Source organism: Chiroxiphia lanceolata, chromosome Z (assembly GCF_009829145.1).
Source record: "Chiroxiphia lanceolata isolate bChiLan1 chromosome Z, bChiLan1.pri, whole genome shotgun sequence".
NCBI lineage: Eukaryota > Metazoa > Chordata > Aves > Passeriformes > Pipridae > Chiroxiphia > Chiroxiphia lanceolata.
In genome coordinates, this window is record NC_045671.1 from 33,725,479 (window position 1) to 33,741,329 (window position 15,851).

General features: G+C 41.4%; 1 non-coding gene across 1 annotated transcript; it reads right to left on the reverse strand.

The window, feature by feature from the left end:
- Window positions 1–4,508: 4,508 nt before the first annotated feature.
- On the reverse strand, window positions 4,509–4,580 carry TRNAE-UUC. Its single transcript has one exon. It is a non-coding gene; the product is annotated as a tRNA-Glu (tRNA).
- Window positions 4,581–15,851: the final 11,271 nt, after the last annotated feature.

Genomic DNA, 15,851 nt, shown 5'->3' on the forward strand with positions numbered 1-15,851 from the left:
GCTCAACAGACAAACTATTCAATCACTGCATGGAGCATAGGATTAGAATTCCCTAAATCCTATATTCTCTGTATCAGGTTCATTTCTTTTCATGGCAAATCTAACAAAAAAATTTTCCCTCACTCGAGATCTCATTGCCTTTCCCTCCTTGTCTACTAATCTTTCATTTAGGACAGTAAAAATGTTTGAGGAGGCTCAGTGTGAACTGGCCGTGTTGTCTCAGAAGTCAAATTTTGGTACTTACGGAAGTCCCAGTATAGATACCTAAAAAGCATTTTGTCTTGAAGACACAAATTATTCTTTGAAGAATTCAATTATTCCATTTCAAATAGCAAGAAAAACAACAGGTAAGTGTTATTGACAATGCTTGATAAAGCTGAGACTACATAATCATCCTAATTCTACATATATGTATAGAGAGAGAGAAAGCGGTCAGAGAATTTAGTCCAAATGCCTTCTGAAAACAGGTTCTGGAACAACTCAAAGCACTCTGCCAAAAATTTATTTTGAACTTGAGGTCCTTCCCAGTGACCAAAAGCATATTAAATGCCCACAAAGAGATCCCCAAGATATGGTCCTTGCTGGATTTACATGTGGTAGACCCTGTGTGCTGACACTATTCTCTTTGCAGGAAATTCATACATGGGATAAAACTGACTTAGCTGGAAATCTTTGTCTTTTTATAAACCTCCATCTCATGGAAAGGCAAGTAGTTTTCTTCCTGATTATTTTTAGTTGAGAGAAGAATCCTGCTGCCTTTCTCTCCAGCATGGTACCTGGAATAGGACTACAGGGTAAAACTTCAGGGTAGTGTTGTGAAAACATAGGTACCACAGTACACTTTCAGTAATTTCTATAAAAGTAATTAATTTTTTTCCTGCAGTTCCTGACTACCAAAGCCCTTTTTGTTTTCCTCTCTAGTCTCCCCAGTGCACTGAGACATCTGTATGCTTATGCTTCTTATTGTCAGAAAGGCATAAGAATGCCTTTCTTCTCTTCTACACGCTCACTGAATGTTTCATTTGTACTCTAAAACAGTCAAAACTTTTTTTATACCTAGCTGAAATTTCCACTTACTAAAACCTTGGAAATATGTCAAATACTCTTAAGTAATTTATTATATGTTCGTATCACTGAAAAAACTTTTCTTATTGCAAACACCCAGGCAAAAATTTCAGCAAATTATTGACAACATCTTGGTAACCAGTGAACACAGAACTGAGACATGAACAATATTTATTGAATAAACTTCTCTGTTTAGTCTAGGGAATTATAGTTTGAACAACATAAATTCTCCTCTTTCCCTATTTGTCCATTTCTGTGTGTCCTTAAGATACAGTAATATAGAGAAGATGCACAAGGCTTCACCTTACTTTGAGCACGATTATCTAGGTGATTGGGAGAGATTACGGTTAACCATGTTCTCTTTCCAGTGAGCTCATCACAAGGCTCCCAGCATCATTTGTGACTGAGTTACTCCCAGCACCCGGAAAGAGTTTAAAGAGACAAACAGTCACAAGTCATAACCTAGATGTAACTTTTTAGTACCAAGTCTCACATATTTGACAGCACAAACTTATCTGTGTGGCTCACCCTGGGGAGAATAGTCTTCCTTCCTGAGAGTTAGTTAAACAGCTAACAGTCCCTCTGTAGACCTATTCCAGAGTCCTGAAGACTCAGGGCATTGAAGGAAGACCTCTCACTACTAGCAGAGCAATAAACCATCTATTTGTGCATGAAAACCAGTTAATTTTCTAAGTGATACTTGAAAGTAAAATCAGGAAATATTTCAAGAACATACAAATCTCTGTATTCATGCCAATGAAAATAGGTATGCTTACCATACCAAGGCAACTATTCTCTTTGGGAAATTATGTGAAAAACAACCTGTCACCAAGTCTGGATTTAGTCCTGTAGTCTGGACTATTGCTGTTTGTTAGCAGCAGGTATCTGAATTTAAGTATCTTCTCCAATGAGCCAGGTTGTAGAAATACTGGTAATCCACCACTTCAGTAAACATACTGCTATCTTCAAAGCACTAAAGCACTAAAAAACTATAAAAATACAAAAGTCAGTCCCCTCCCATGAGAAATTCAGAACTTTTCAGTAGTCTTGATTTATGGGGAAGCTTTAACAAGTGATGTTAGATCTATCTCTACCATGAAATTCATTTGACATTATGAATCTTACAGATTGCCTGACTTACCCATTTTGAAAGATCTCATCAAAAGAAAAGCTTTTAAAGGCTTTACATTTAACGTAGCATGATACTCCTTTGAATAGCTAACAATGAGCTTGACCAGAGTCCTAAAGTGTTTGAATATGACATATTCTCCTTTGCATCCAAAGCCAAATCCTCTTTACTTGGGGAGATCCCCAAGTAAAGCTGTTACATAATTCAACTTTTCATACAAGTGACATACCCTTAAAAACTCCTCTTCATTTTCCAGTGTAAGTACTGTGCTCAGTTTACCCTAAAATTGTGTCTCGAGAAGGACTGATTGACTGGGAAAAGAAGTCTCAGATTTTTTAAAATACTGAAGTCCTACCCAGTGGAGTCTCTGTGGGTCTAGAGAGGGTTAAGGTCAGAAAAGCCATGCTTTAGAATTAGTGATGGTTGCAAAAGGAGAAGTACGAAATTGTTTCGGAAGAATTACACTTAATCACAGCCCCTGCTCTGCAGCAGTGATACAAGTTAACAAATCTCACAGCAATGCAACTTCCTATGAGATCTTCAGGTGGCTCACAGCTGCACTAAAACACAGTATATCAAGCAGCACTAGGTCTCATGCAGGGAATGAAATCAACTTATGTGTCTGTCACTCATCATAACTGTAAGACAAATCATCTCACACTGCTTTAATTCCAATTTTTTAGTATGATTACCCCACTTAACACTAAAGGAGTTCAGAATCATACCTCACCTTTCTCAGAATCAGTCTCACCCATACACATGAAAATGATGAGGCATGGAACACCTCTTCTATGAAGAAAGGCTGAGAGACTTGGGATTGTACAGCCTGGAAAAGAGAAAGCTTTCTAGTGACCTGATTGAGGCCTTACAGTACCTAAGGGGAGCCTACAATAAAGATGGAGACAGATTATTTACAAGTGCATGTAGTGATAGGACAAGGGGGAATACCTTCAAACTAAAAGACAGTGGATTTAAATTAGATATTAGGGAGAAATTCTGTTTAGACTAGGGAATTATAGTTTGAACAACATAAATTCTCCTCTTTCCCTATTTGTCCATTTCTGTGTGTTCTTAAGATCCAGTAATATAGAGATTCTGTGAGAGTGGTGAGGCTCGGGAACAGGCTGTCCAGTGAAGTCGAGTAGAAGTGGTCAATACCACACTGGATGGGGCCCTGAGCAACATGGTCTAGTGGGAGGCATCTCTGCCCATGGCAGAGAGCCTTGGAACAGCCAATCTTTAAGGCCCCTTCCAACCCCCACCTTTCCATGATTCTATATTTCCATGATAACATGTAGGAGAAGCAAGACCAAGAGGAACTCCTAGAGCAACTTCTCTTGCAACCTCATCACAGATGGCCACAGTGTGGGATAGTGGGCATTTGGTCTAGAAAGACTTACAGAAAATCCAATCCTTTTGATTTTAATGTGTGACACTGGTCAAAACCTAATGACACCATTCAGACATCACACACAGAGAAGCACTACATGGTGCTCATAAATAGTTTACCTTGTCCCTGCCTTCATAACTTGCTTACAGCACTCAAATATATTTCCTGAGACTGAACTGTGGGCCTTGTGAGTTCTACAACTATTATTACCAGGCTATACAGCTAGAGAGGGTTGAAACATGCTTTTACTGCTCTAGAAGAATGATCATACAAACAGCCTTCCAGCAGTGCATGTACTAGACACTGTTGGTCCAGAGGGGCAGTGTAGACTGCAGTGTCCAAATGCAGTGTGCTACCACCCTCTGTCTCCCTAATCTGCTGACCATCTCCACTGAAGGAAGAAATACAATTTACTGGTAGCACAAAACAACCAGTAATCTTGCAGAAGGATAAAGAAGAACCTAAACTGGTGTTTCCTGGTAAACAGAAGAATAAATTTTAAAAGCCCAAGCAAATAGGGCAATAAATAACATTCAAATAGGAACTCAAAGACATTTTCAGAAAGAAAATGCTATTTGTTCTCTTGTGATTTAGGGAATTTGTGTGAAATTACACTCCATTACTAGACTTTGTTTTACTGTGAAACAAAAATACACGTCAATGAAGTCTGTATGTATGGCCAGTCTTCGCGAACGAAGATTTGGGAAGGGTCTTTACCCTTCGAGCCTGCGCAGTGGATTTTTTAGGTGAGACACAGTGTGCGCTGAGCTGAGCCCACCCTTTAATCCTGAGGTTCATCTGCCGGGGCCGAGCAAGCTTGGACGGTGGCAGTGAGGTCCTCAGGACGTAGGTTTGTATAGAGTGACCTTCTCTTAGATGGATGGCCTTACAGGGCTGACGAGCTCCATCTACCCGGGGGACTTTTTCTCTGACCGGGAATCGAACCCGGGCCGCGGCGGTGAAAGCGCCGCATCCTAACCACTAGACCATCAGAGGGCCCCCAAGACCATCAGAGGGCCCCCAACACGTCAATGAAGTCTATAGCATAGTCTAGGGAACAAGTTAGCCCTAAAACTGTGGACTTGGCTCATAAACTCACATGACAGAAAATAATAATAAAATCTGTGTGTCAAGATATTGTCCATAACAAGACAGCATGACACATCTTGTGGAACGATCAGTACTTCAGTCTTTTGACCAAATCAGTATAATTAACATTATATTCACATTTCTTCCTAAAGCATTCTTGAAATTCAAAAGCCCGGTTCTTGAAACCAGACTATGTTATGTATACATATTTCTATCTCCTCTTTGAAAAACTGTTTCTTCTTACCAGGGTTGGTATTGAGGGCTATTTCCCACACAGTTGATTAACACTGTATTTTCTCTATCAGACCGGTATAACATGTAGCAAATTTCCCAGAGACTCCAGTAAAAAATTCACTAAGGAACAAATACTGCTGTTCCCATCTGAACTTTTTATTCATCTTTAGAAGATAAAAAGACCTCTACATCCTTTCCATCTATGGAAAAAAAACGCCAAGACTTGGGTTTTGCATTTCCACTCTACCTCAGATCACAGATAACTTGCTCACAGCTGTCTCAGTTTGTGATGAGGCACACATCTGCAGATAGTCTTTGAATCTCATCTGCTCCTCCTAGAAAATATAGCTCCTTTGATGTATGTTTCTAATACTGAGCATAAAATTGTAGCTGGAAATCTACAGACACACTGGAAAGCAGGTTTCTTTGTGGCAATGCGATGAGTAGAAAGAGGTAGCAGGAGCAGAATAACATTTCAAATGAGGCACTGTAGGCAAATAAGAATATTAGCACAGAAGTAATTCCCATCATTCTTGATAAACATATTAGCATGTCTGATTGACTGCACGTTTTAAACACAAGTCTGTATGATGACCCCACAATTCCATTGGAAGCTAGACATTTTCACCTGAAAAAGACTTAAACTGAGCTCTTGACCCTAGACATTCCTCTTGGACAAAGATATGAGAGTTTTTTGGCAAAGCTGTGAAAACAAATGTCAAGTCACTACTCTAAATTTCAGAATATCATTGCACACTTTCCCAGGGTATACAGTAAAAGCACAGAACTTGCAGTCACCTATAAAAAACAGATCATACTTACAGATTATATGTGTTTGTGTATGAGCTGAAACTAATTCAGTTTGTGAACTGAACTGAACTGAAAATATATACAGGCAGGTTAATGATTGAATTTAGTTAGGCAGGATTTACATAGAACAGCAAGAACACATACATGTACTGAACAACTTCAAAGCTAAGTAGTTATTAACATTGCTGAGGAAAACATTCAGTGGAGTATTTCATCTGTGCCACAGAAGACATACTTAGCATGTTGCTTATTAACATGAGTAGCAACTGTGACCTTACTCCTATTTCTAATATGTCTAGAAAATCCTAGAAATCTAAGACAAAATAGAAAAAATTTCTACAGAAATTTAGACACTTCTAGTGTCAGTTCTGTTCTGCTGAATTCAACTAGCTGTTTGTCATCTTGACCAACATCTCACAAAATTTAAGATGAGATACATAATTTCTAAACAGTTGACAAACTGATAATGGTGCTCTTGGCATTGAATTTTCTTTGTATGAGACACTACTTTTTTCCTTGTAATTGTAGGAACTAAAAATGGGAAAAATTAAGAGTAATTGATTCCAGACTTATATTTTTGGCTTTTGGACCAAATTCTGTCTTCAGCTGCATTCATGAATTCCCTTCACTTCCCAGACTTAATGCATTGGATCCACATGTGGAGAGCAGTGAAATAGTCTCATAGACAACAGAAAGTCCACTGAAGTCTGTTGATGTCCAAATGAAAGCCTGTGAACAACAAAGCAGGCCAGAAAGTCCGAGATTATCTGTGCTCACATTCGGCTTCATTTTTTGTGAGCAAGAATAGCAATTAGAGATTCTGGGGTTGTGTTTGTGCCTATTCCTGTTTCTGCTATTTTTTTTCAGCAGTATAACAGTATAAAACAAATGGTAGAGAAGAGCTTCTTCCATGAGTAAATCTTGATATAATAATTTTCAGTCATTCTTCATCCACCATTTCAAACAAATTCCATCCTCACAAATTGAAGGCTCCTCGCTCCACTTATAGATTTTATAGATTGGGAATATTAAGGAGGCAAAAAGTTATCAGGTGTCCTTCCTTCACTTTGCTCTATTGCTTATCTCACTTATTTTTAGTGCTGATTTTTCATTCATCCAAAATGCTTGAAATCCAGATCTTTGACAAGACAAATGTAGTGGGTTTGCACAGCCAGGTTTTGGTAGCAGGGGAGCTAAAGGGGTGGCTTCTGTGAGAAGCTGCCAGAAGCTTCCCTCATGTCTGGTAGAGCCAATGCCAGTTGGCTCCAGGACAGACCTGCTGCTGGCCAAGGTCAAGCCAATCAGGAATTACAGTAATGCCTGTGATCACCTATTTAAGACTTGGGGGGGGGGGCAGTTGTTGGTCAGATGAAAGCTGCAGGCTGAGAAGAGCAGAAGGAGAACATGTGAACTCTGCAGACACCAAGGTCACTGGAGAAGGAAGTGGGGGAGGTGGTCCAGGTGCTAGAGCTGAGGTGCCCCTGCAGCCCATGGTGCAGCCTATGGTGAAGCAGCTGTGCCCCTGCAGCCCATATAGGACCACAGGGATGCACAGATCCACAAGCAGTGAGTGGAGGAGACTCACACCAGAGTAGGTGGATGCCTGAAGGAGCCTGTGACCCTGTGGGGGCCTGTATTGGAGCAGGGTCCTGGCAGGGACCTGCTGACCCATAGGGAGATGAGCCAGCATTGGAGCAGGTTTTCCTGGTAGAACTTGTGGCCCTGTGGGGGACCCACACTGGATCAGGCTGTGCCTGAAGGACTGCACCCTGTGGAAAAATGACAAACATTGCGGCAGTTTGTGAAGAACTGTTTTCAGTGTGGTGAACTCATGCTGGAGAAGTTCATGCAGGACTCTCTCCCATAGGAAGGAGCCCATAGAGAGTAGGTGAGGGACTCCTCTCCCTGAGCAGCAGCAGAAGACAACCCGCAGTGAAGTGACCGTAACCCCAATTCCCATCTTCCTGAGCTGCTGCAGGGGGAGGAGGTAGAATTTGAAGGGAAGGAGGGGTTTTTAAGATTTATTTTACTTCACATTCACCTGCTCTAATACTGTCAGTAATTAATTAAATTAATATCCCCACTTTGAGTGTTTTGCCTGTGACAGTGGTCGGTGAGTGATCTCTCCCGATCCTTATCTCAATTCATGAATCCTTTGTTACATTTTCTCTCCTCTTTCCAGTTGCAGAGGGAAGTGATAAAGTGCCTTTAGTAGGCATCTGGCATCCAGCCGGGGTCAAACCACTACAAAAAGAGTGAGGAAGAAGGGTGGCATTCACAGCTAGATACACTAACTAATGTGATAACATTTAGATTAATTTGCAAAGATACTTCCAAAGGCTTAACTCCTCTGGAAGATGGCATCACATGTCCCACAACAGATGGAGAGAAAAATCCAGTAGCGTTTTTCATGCCTAAGCTGCTTCCACAGCTTTGTGTATCTTTTATCCACTTCTGTATTTTCAGAAGTCAATTTCTACTACTCCACTTTGTAGTATCAGTCTCAGCTGTGAGCTTATCAGCTGCTTCCGCAGGGTGTATTTTTCCAGAACTCAAATCCAACCATTAAATGCATTTTCATGTACTATAAAAACCAAGCACCTAGCAGACAGATATCACAAATTATGCTTTCTAGCTGCACACTAGCAAGACACAACACACAAGAAGCTTTTAAATTTGCCACATGGCTTCTCACTTTCTCTCTCTTATTCCTTTTCCTTGTATCCCAGTAAATTTTGATTCAGCAAAGCACTGAAACTTGCCATTGACTTTAATATGTAGTTTTAATCCTCACTCAAGTGGCCTCCTCCCCATCACGAACACACATGTGCATGAGTGCACAGCAAAATGTCTTTTGCCGAACTGGGATGTTGCACTGTAAGTTTTCTGGGGAGGTACCACTCTTTCCATGAATTTGCAAAGTACTTGGCACAAAGACATAAGCCTGTGTGGACACTTGAAGGTGCTCCTCAGCAAACGGCAATCAAAGTGACAGGAGCTACCAACCTTCATATTTTGGCAGCCACATGCAACTAAGGGGGCATCCAACGATGTCTTTATACATTGAAGAGATTTGCTGGGGAGTCATGAAGTCTAATATGACACATTTAAATATACATTTAAATATACATTGGTATACAGTACAGAGAAGGCCCCCTGCAGCCTATCGTGCTCCCAGCACCGGGGGTATTATAGTCCCATCTTATTCCAAGCATCTTCATATCTGGGGAGCAAGAGACATTACAAACTGGAGTACACTGTTGGATTTGAAAAATTGCCTCCAAAGGAAGGCAAGGTTCACATTTTCAAGGTAGACATGGCATGGCATGAAAATATCTAGATGCACTACCAAGACCCCTCAGTCTTCTTGAGGATAGATGGGTCCAGTAGGGATGGTAAGCTTACCTCATTTACTGAGAGACTCCTTATCATTATGACTTGTGTAGGTATTACACAAGCACATAAACCTGAGAAGATCACAGCTAGCTGACAGTAAAATTTGCCTAATGAGCCAATAGTTCCTCAATTATCTGTGTCAACGTACCCCTCTGTATGTAGTTCCCACTAAGTCAACGGATTTGCACGTGCTTGCTGCTGTGACCAAAAGCTAAGGTTTGTTTTTAAGATCCTATTACATATTTTTGAGGCAGAATGGTCCACATGTTTCCCTTCCTAGCTACAAATATAAAGATGGTATCAGATGTTGACCAATGGATAGAAAGAAGCTGAGCTCCAAGCTGACAGCTGTAGTTGATGAGGTCATCAATACAGTTTAGAGATGGAAAGAGTTCACTGGAAAAAAACGTGTCACTTTTTCTCTTGTTTGAAGTCACTGAGCTTCAGGGTTCAGGGGAATTGTTGCTTTGACTTTATTCTTCTGTGGACGGGTGGCTGCCTGCCAGTGGCAGCTGCATATGGGATCATTTGCATTGCATGTGAGTCTCTTGTTTAAAGGGAAGCTCTTCCTTCCCTGAGATCATCTGCTTCTTTAGAGTCAGGGCCACTGTTTCACACAGATTGTATTCTTCCTTTAATCTTTTCTCCCTGCTTACTCTGTACTCATTAACAAGTATCCAAAGCAAGGTTTGGCAGACTCATCTGGGAAAGCTGAAAAAGGCAGACAGTGGACAAAGAGGGAATTATTTGATATTCCTGTGGCTACATACTTACATGAGAGGGTTTTTGCAACGGACATATGTTCTCTTACATCTCCATGCTACAAGCAGGAGTCTAAAAAACTGTCATTTGCTGCACATAGGGCAGAGAATGGATATTCAACCTGTCTTGGGAACAGTGTTCTGTGTTTGCACCTCATGCAGACAGTGAGGTACCCCTCGCAGAGTCCCACATCAAACAACTGAGTGCCTTTCATCTCCCAGAGCAATGCAACTCGTTTCTTTTGCACCTGACAAGTCTGGGACAATCAACTATTTTAATGGGTTTTGTGGACGGAGTAAAGAGGGAGAGAGAGAGAAAAAAGTTCCCCTAAAATGTTATTATAAAAGCTGTGACTAACATATTAGCAATTTGGCTTCATACCCTGCACACAGGAGAATGCCTGTGTGTAAAAGTAAAATAAGATGAAGTGACGGTGATATAGCTCAGGCACTCAAGTCCAAACTTGCTCGACGGTTGCCTTTTTCAGACCTAGGGCATACATTGTGAACACTCCTTTCCATATTAAGGATATAAATTGTCCTTTGTTTCCTTTTGTTTCCTCCATCTCCTCTTACTCCTCTCCTAGAACTTTCAGTATGCAAGAGTAGTTGCTTTCTCGTTGTCTGATACAGGTTTGACTTGTTGTGCATGACTCCTCTGGTTAAAAGAGCCAGCAACACTCACCTACAAGTAACGGCTGCCTTTGAATTCCAGCCTGTAAAGCTGTTTTGCCTTCAAAAGGGAAGAATCTTATAAATTATAATAAAACTCACAAGTGGACAGACCTCACTGAAGTGGCAATAGCATTTCAATACATGCCATCTCATAAAGAAGAGTAGACATGGTTTTAATAAGATCTTTCTTATTGTAATCAACTAAGCTGATGAGCAAAAGAGAGGGGAAATTACTGTAAAGTCTTGTTAACCCTTTCTCTGTTTTGAAACTCCTTTGCATCCTCTCAAAAGAAAGGAAGAAAAAGAAACAGGGAGAACAAGCATGAGAACATGCTAGACAGTTTGTGAGCTCACTGTGTCTTTTCTAGATATACACACATCAGTGACTGACTAGAAAAGAGGAAAGGGAGAAAAAAACCCACAAACCCCCAAAACCAGCAAGAGGAAGACTGTCCAGGCACCTAATCCTTGGGATGCTAGCCAAATTTCATTTATAGCCAGCCAATTCAGATTTGCCAGCTGAAACTCTCTCTCTCTGTGTGTCTGTAAACTGGTCCAGACATGGTGAGTTACGGAGTCACAGTGAATTACTGTGGAATACCAGGAAGAAGAAAGTACTGTTAGCAATGGTTGCAACCCAAACACATATTAAAGAGCTACTTTTTCACTGTGATTTGTTCTAAAAGCAATTTCTATGTATCACAGAAAGAAAGGAGAGTCTGATTACTGCTTGTTTTGTAGGTAGTTTCTGTTTTTGTTAACATAGGGTCTGTTAAACTGCTGGTGTATAGCAACTGTAGATTCCACTTGGTGCATTGCCTTTGAAGTCAGTTTGCTTTTGTTCTTTACCTAACTTGATGCAATATTCTACAAGCTAATTTGTATGCAGCCCTGGTCAGAACCTGCCACACAGAATTCTGTATGTGAATTTACCATCAGGGGGAATGAATGTAATGTAGGTGTAGGGAGAGATTTTGTAGTTGGAAAGTTGGGGAGAGAAGAAGGAATACAGAAAAGCAAGCAAGCAAGCAAGAAAGCAAGCAAGCAAGCAATACAAGAAGTCAGCTTTGCTAGGTTATTGCATAGACAAATAACAAATGTGGGAAAACTGAAATTTTTGGGGGAAAGCCTGACAATAGCATACCTCTAACATGGTGGCAGACAAAAGGGAGCAGTAAAGCCACAAAGAACAATTAAAAATCATGCTTTCTGTAAATGTTCTTGTATTTTTCAAACTGTTCTGTACTTTTCACGCTATAGTATCCACCAACAGGAAACTAAAAAGTCCTGCAACCCCCTAAAACACTCAGGGACTCAGAAAAGCAAAACAGCAAAAAAGTAAGCTATGTCTTAGAAGCAGAAAAAAAAGTGACCTAGAATGCTGTCTGTATGACAGAGTTAGTGAGACTTGTATTCCCTCTGCTTTGCTGTCACTTTTTTCTATTACTTACTGTTCATAATTTGGATTCAAAACTAATTTTGTGGGGACAGTAGAAAGATTTTTGTGTATATTAGCTACTGTTCCTATGTCAAGGCCACATATAGCATTTTGTCAAAATGTTACAAAAATATAAAAATAAATTATAGTAAGATCACTGTGAAATTTGTTTTGAAATCACCTAGAAGAATCAAATTAAGCCTTAAATAGAAGAGTGGACTTTTATAAAGAAATTCTAACAACAGCTGAAGTTATAATCTGTGAAAAATATTTTGAAAGGAATATTAAAACTCATACTTTAGTGCTCAAGCCAATATTTACTATGGGCCAAAATGAGACCTAATACAGTGGCAAGGAAGGAACAGGGCAGCTTATTTCACATCTGCTTGCTGTTATTTTCCACCACTGTCTTTGAATGGTCTCATTGATGTGAGAGAGAAGAGTCTGGAACAGATGGACCTGAAGTTTGATCTGTTCAGACAATGCCTGTGTTTTATTAGGTTTATTTTGTTTAGCAGCAGCACTGTTCCCAAACACAGAGAGCCCTGACCAAGCTGAATCATCATGAGATTGAACTGATGCTGGTGGGAAAGCACAGCACTCTGCAGATCTCATCATTTCTCACATAGCACTGCCATGAAAGCTTCTGCACTCAGCTGGCCCAGTGCTCAGGATTCACATGGTGTCATGGTTTGAGAGCCCCAAAATCCAATTCTCTAGTCCTAGCCCCCCTCCCACATCTCAACCCAGTGTGAGATGGGTTTTCCAGACACCACACAAGACTCAAAATGGGGGGAAGGGAATATATATCTATTACAATGACTGTACAAAATAAATATTACAATACATTACACACACAATCTTAACTATCTCTACCATGACAAAACAGTATTTACAATGGATCAAATCTCTTCTCCCTTCCAAATAAAAGTCCAGGAGGGAAGAAGGAAAAGATCCTTTCCACTCTCAGAGCAGCAGTGTCTTCAGGGCAGCAGCCTATCTCACTTCTCACAGCAGCAGTTGCAGCTGGATCTCCACCAGTACACACGAGGGAGATATCCAAGCCCCTCTCAGCCCTTCGTCTCCAAGCGAGGATCTTCTCTCCCGTGGGCTGTGTTCACCCGGACAAAGGTCACTTCACCACGGTCATATTAACGAAGTACGGAAGCCTTCGTGAGAGTCCGTATCTTCAGGGGATTCAAGCCCCCTTTGCAGAGCTCTCGTGCTCTGACTCAAAACTGCCAGCTTGGCAGTAGCGGGGGGGGGGCGCCAAGGTCACCCCCTCCACATTCCTTTTCTGAGCTTTTCAGCTCCTTTCTGCAGTGCTGTAGCACTCCAAGACTCTTTCAAGTAAGAGTCCATCATCCTCCGCCCTCTAGGAGGGGTCTCCAAGGAGTTTGGGTGGTTTTGGTTCAGTTCTTACCCCAAAACTCTCTTTCTGTAGAGCTTAGTTCTGCTCTCTCTGCAGCTGGCTCTCTTTCCTTCAGACAACTCTGTGTCTCTCTTCCTTGGCTACGTGCTGTTTCTGCTGCTTCTTCAGTTCTTATCTGTTGGCTCTCTGCCACCTTCCCTCGGTCATTGCTGTTCTTGCTGCCGCTTCTGCTGCTCACGGTGGAGAAAACTTCCTCCAGCTCATAGCTACAGGCACTTAGCCCAGTCTTACACTGTTCCAAGTCCCTGCAGTCCCCCAGCCAGGGGCTGGGGGGGGCCAGAGCCCCCCTGCAGGGCTCTGAGCCCCTTCCTCGTGGCTCTACAACATGGCCACCTCTCCAACTAACTACTACAACATCACCTTCTCTTCCGGTCTGCTTGTGATATGTTTATATTTTGCAGAAGCGCTCATTGGCTCAAACCTCAAGGGTCATCACCCCCTCTGGGGGTTTACCATTTTAGAACTTCAGGGGGAAAACTGTTTTCCCCCACCACACATGGCCTCCTTACAGCTCCTCTGAGTGAGAAGCATCTTTCCCAAGACTGCCCTTCAGAACACATCACCCCTTTTTGTTGGACTTTGCAGTTCATCCCTGACAATAGAGATGTAAGGCAATTTCAGAGTTAGTTGCTGCATTTTCCCAAAAGTAGGTGCAAAATCTCCCTACGAGTTTAAATGGTGGTAAGGCTTCTGCTCTGCAGTACAACCATGCAGAGACCTTCCCTACAGCTCTCACCTTACCCCAGCACTTCAAGTTCAACCCTCACAGACCTGCCTGGGAACAGCCCAATTGACCAGCAGGCCCTCCTAAGCTTGCACCACCCATCCTGCCTGTGCTCCATAGACAGCCACAGCTCATGTCGAACCCTACGGAAACTTCCATACACATCACTGAGCTCTCAGGATCCATCCATTGCACCTGCTGCTCACATCTGGACAACACGGCTGAGAAGGTACAAACTGTAGGGCAGCTTCATCGCACCTGAGCCTGAGACAGCCTTTTCCCAGACAAAACCAGACCCTGACCGTGGAAACAGTGCTACCCAAGGATATGGCCTCCTCCTGGGCATCTCTCCCCAGAAATTCTTTCAGAAATTGGAGACCTTTCTGAAGCTAAGCTCTTGGGCTCCAGGCAGAGGCGTGGCTTAGGAGGATCAGCTTCCTCTGGTTGAGGGGTCAGCCACGCCTTTGTGATTCACAGACTTAAGCTAGAGGCAGTGGCCTCAAGTATCCTCTGTTTAAGCTCTGGCTTCAGACACAGTTTTGGCACAGATTTGGCTTTATAGAAAATCAACAGTGGCAGAGAGACTTCAAGTCATGTTGTGAAAATGGCAGATGAAGATGGTGTTTGCAATGGTTATGTGTATCTGCTCTTCAAACAGATGATGCAGAGTATCATGCAATAAGAATCATTCACATGGGAAAAGACCTTTAAGATGATCAAGTACAACCATTAACCTTGCACTGCCAAGTCTGTAGTTGTCCAGCTGCCCAGAGGCCAGAAGACTTCTCCATTCTCCCTTCATTAAATGATTTCACTAAACCATGAAGCCAGAACTCTTAAAAAGCATGACACGTGTCATGCTTTGCTGAGAATATGGTGCTTCCTTCTAGCTTCACACTGTGAATTTTAATGCTATTACTGGAAGAAACAATTTATTTATTACTCATGAATGTTTGCTTAATGATTCTCAGCAAACCATCTGACTGACCTGCTACTGTTATGTAGGCTAGCATATAAACTTCAGCCTCTTTGCTTAAAATGAAGTGCAAGAACCAATGTGTAAGCAGTCTCAAACCAGACAAATAAAAGTCATATTTTTTTTCATTAAAGATCTGAATTTCTCATTTCATACTTTATCTAAAAGTAATGGCTTGCTTTACAGGCCAGACTTTCCTCACTCAAAGAAAAGATTTGGCTTTTAATTTGTTTAAATTGGGAAGGAGTAGCCCCTAAATTGTCACAAGTGCTATTCAAGCCCTTGATAGTGATTCAGAAGTTCTGATTCAGCCCTTAGCTATCGAGTATTTCTGTTAATGAACATATTTGCTTCACTTAGAGCTACAATTTTTTAAAATATTTTTCCTTATTCAAGCATTATGCAAAGCATTAAGGGCTCAAGTGAGAACAAATTTTTTTTCTGCTTCATTTATTTATTATTATTCATTTATTATTAATTTGTTTCTATTGTAGGAGTTACAAGACACACACAACAAAATTTCTTGTTGAACCCTTTTATTTGTCAAATATTGAAAGAATAATAATAGATAGCACTAATGAGGTCCCATTGTTGCTACTGTTGATAGAGCTTCTCAGACCTGAGTCAGGAGAAGAATTATTTTAAAACAGGATTTGTTGCCCAGACCAGTAGGCACTTTGGACCATGCTGCACGTTAAAAATTTCTCATTATATCTCCTACATCTCAAGAAG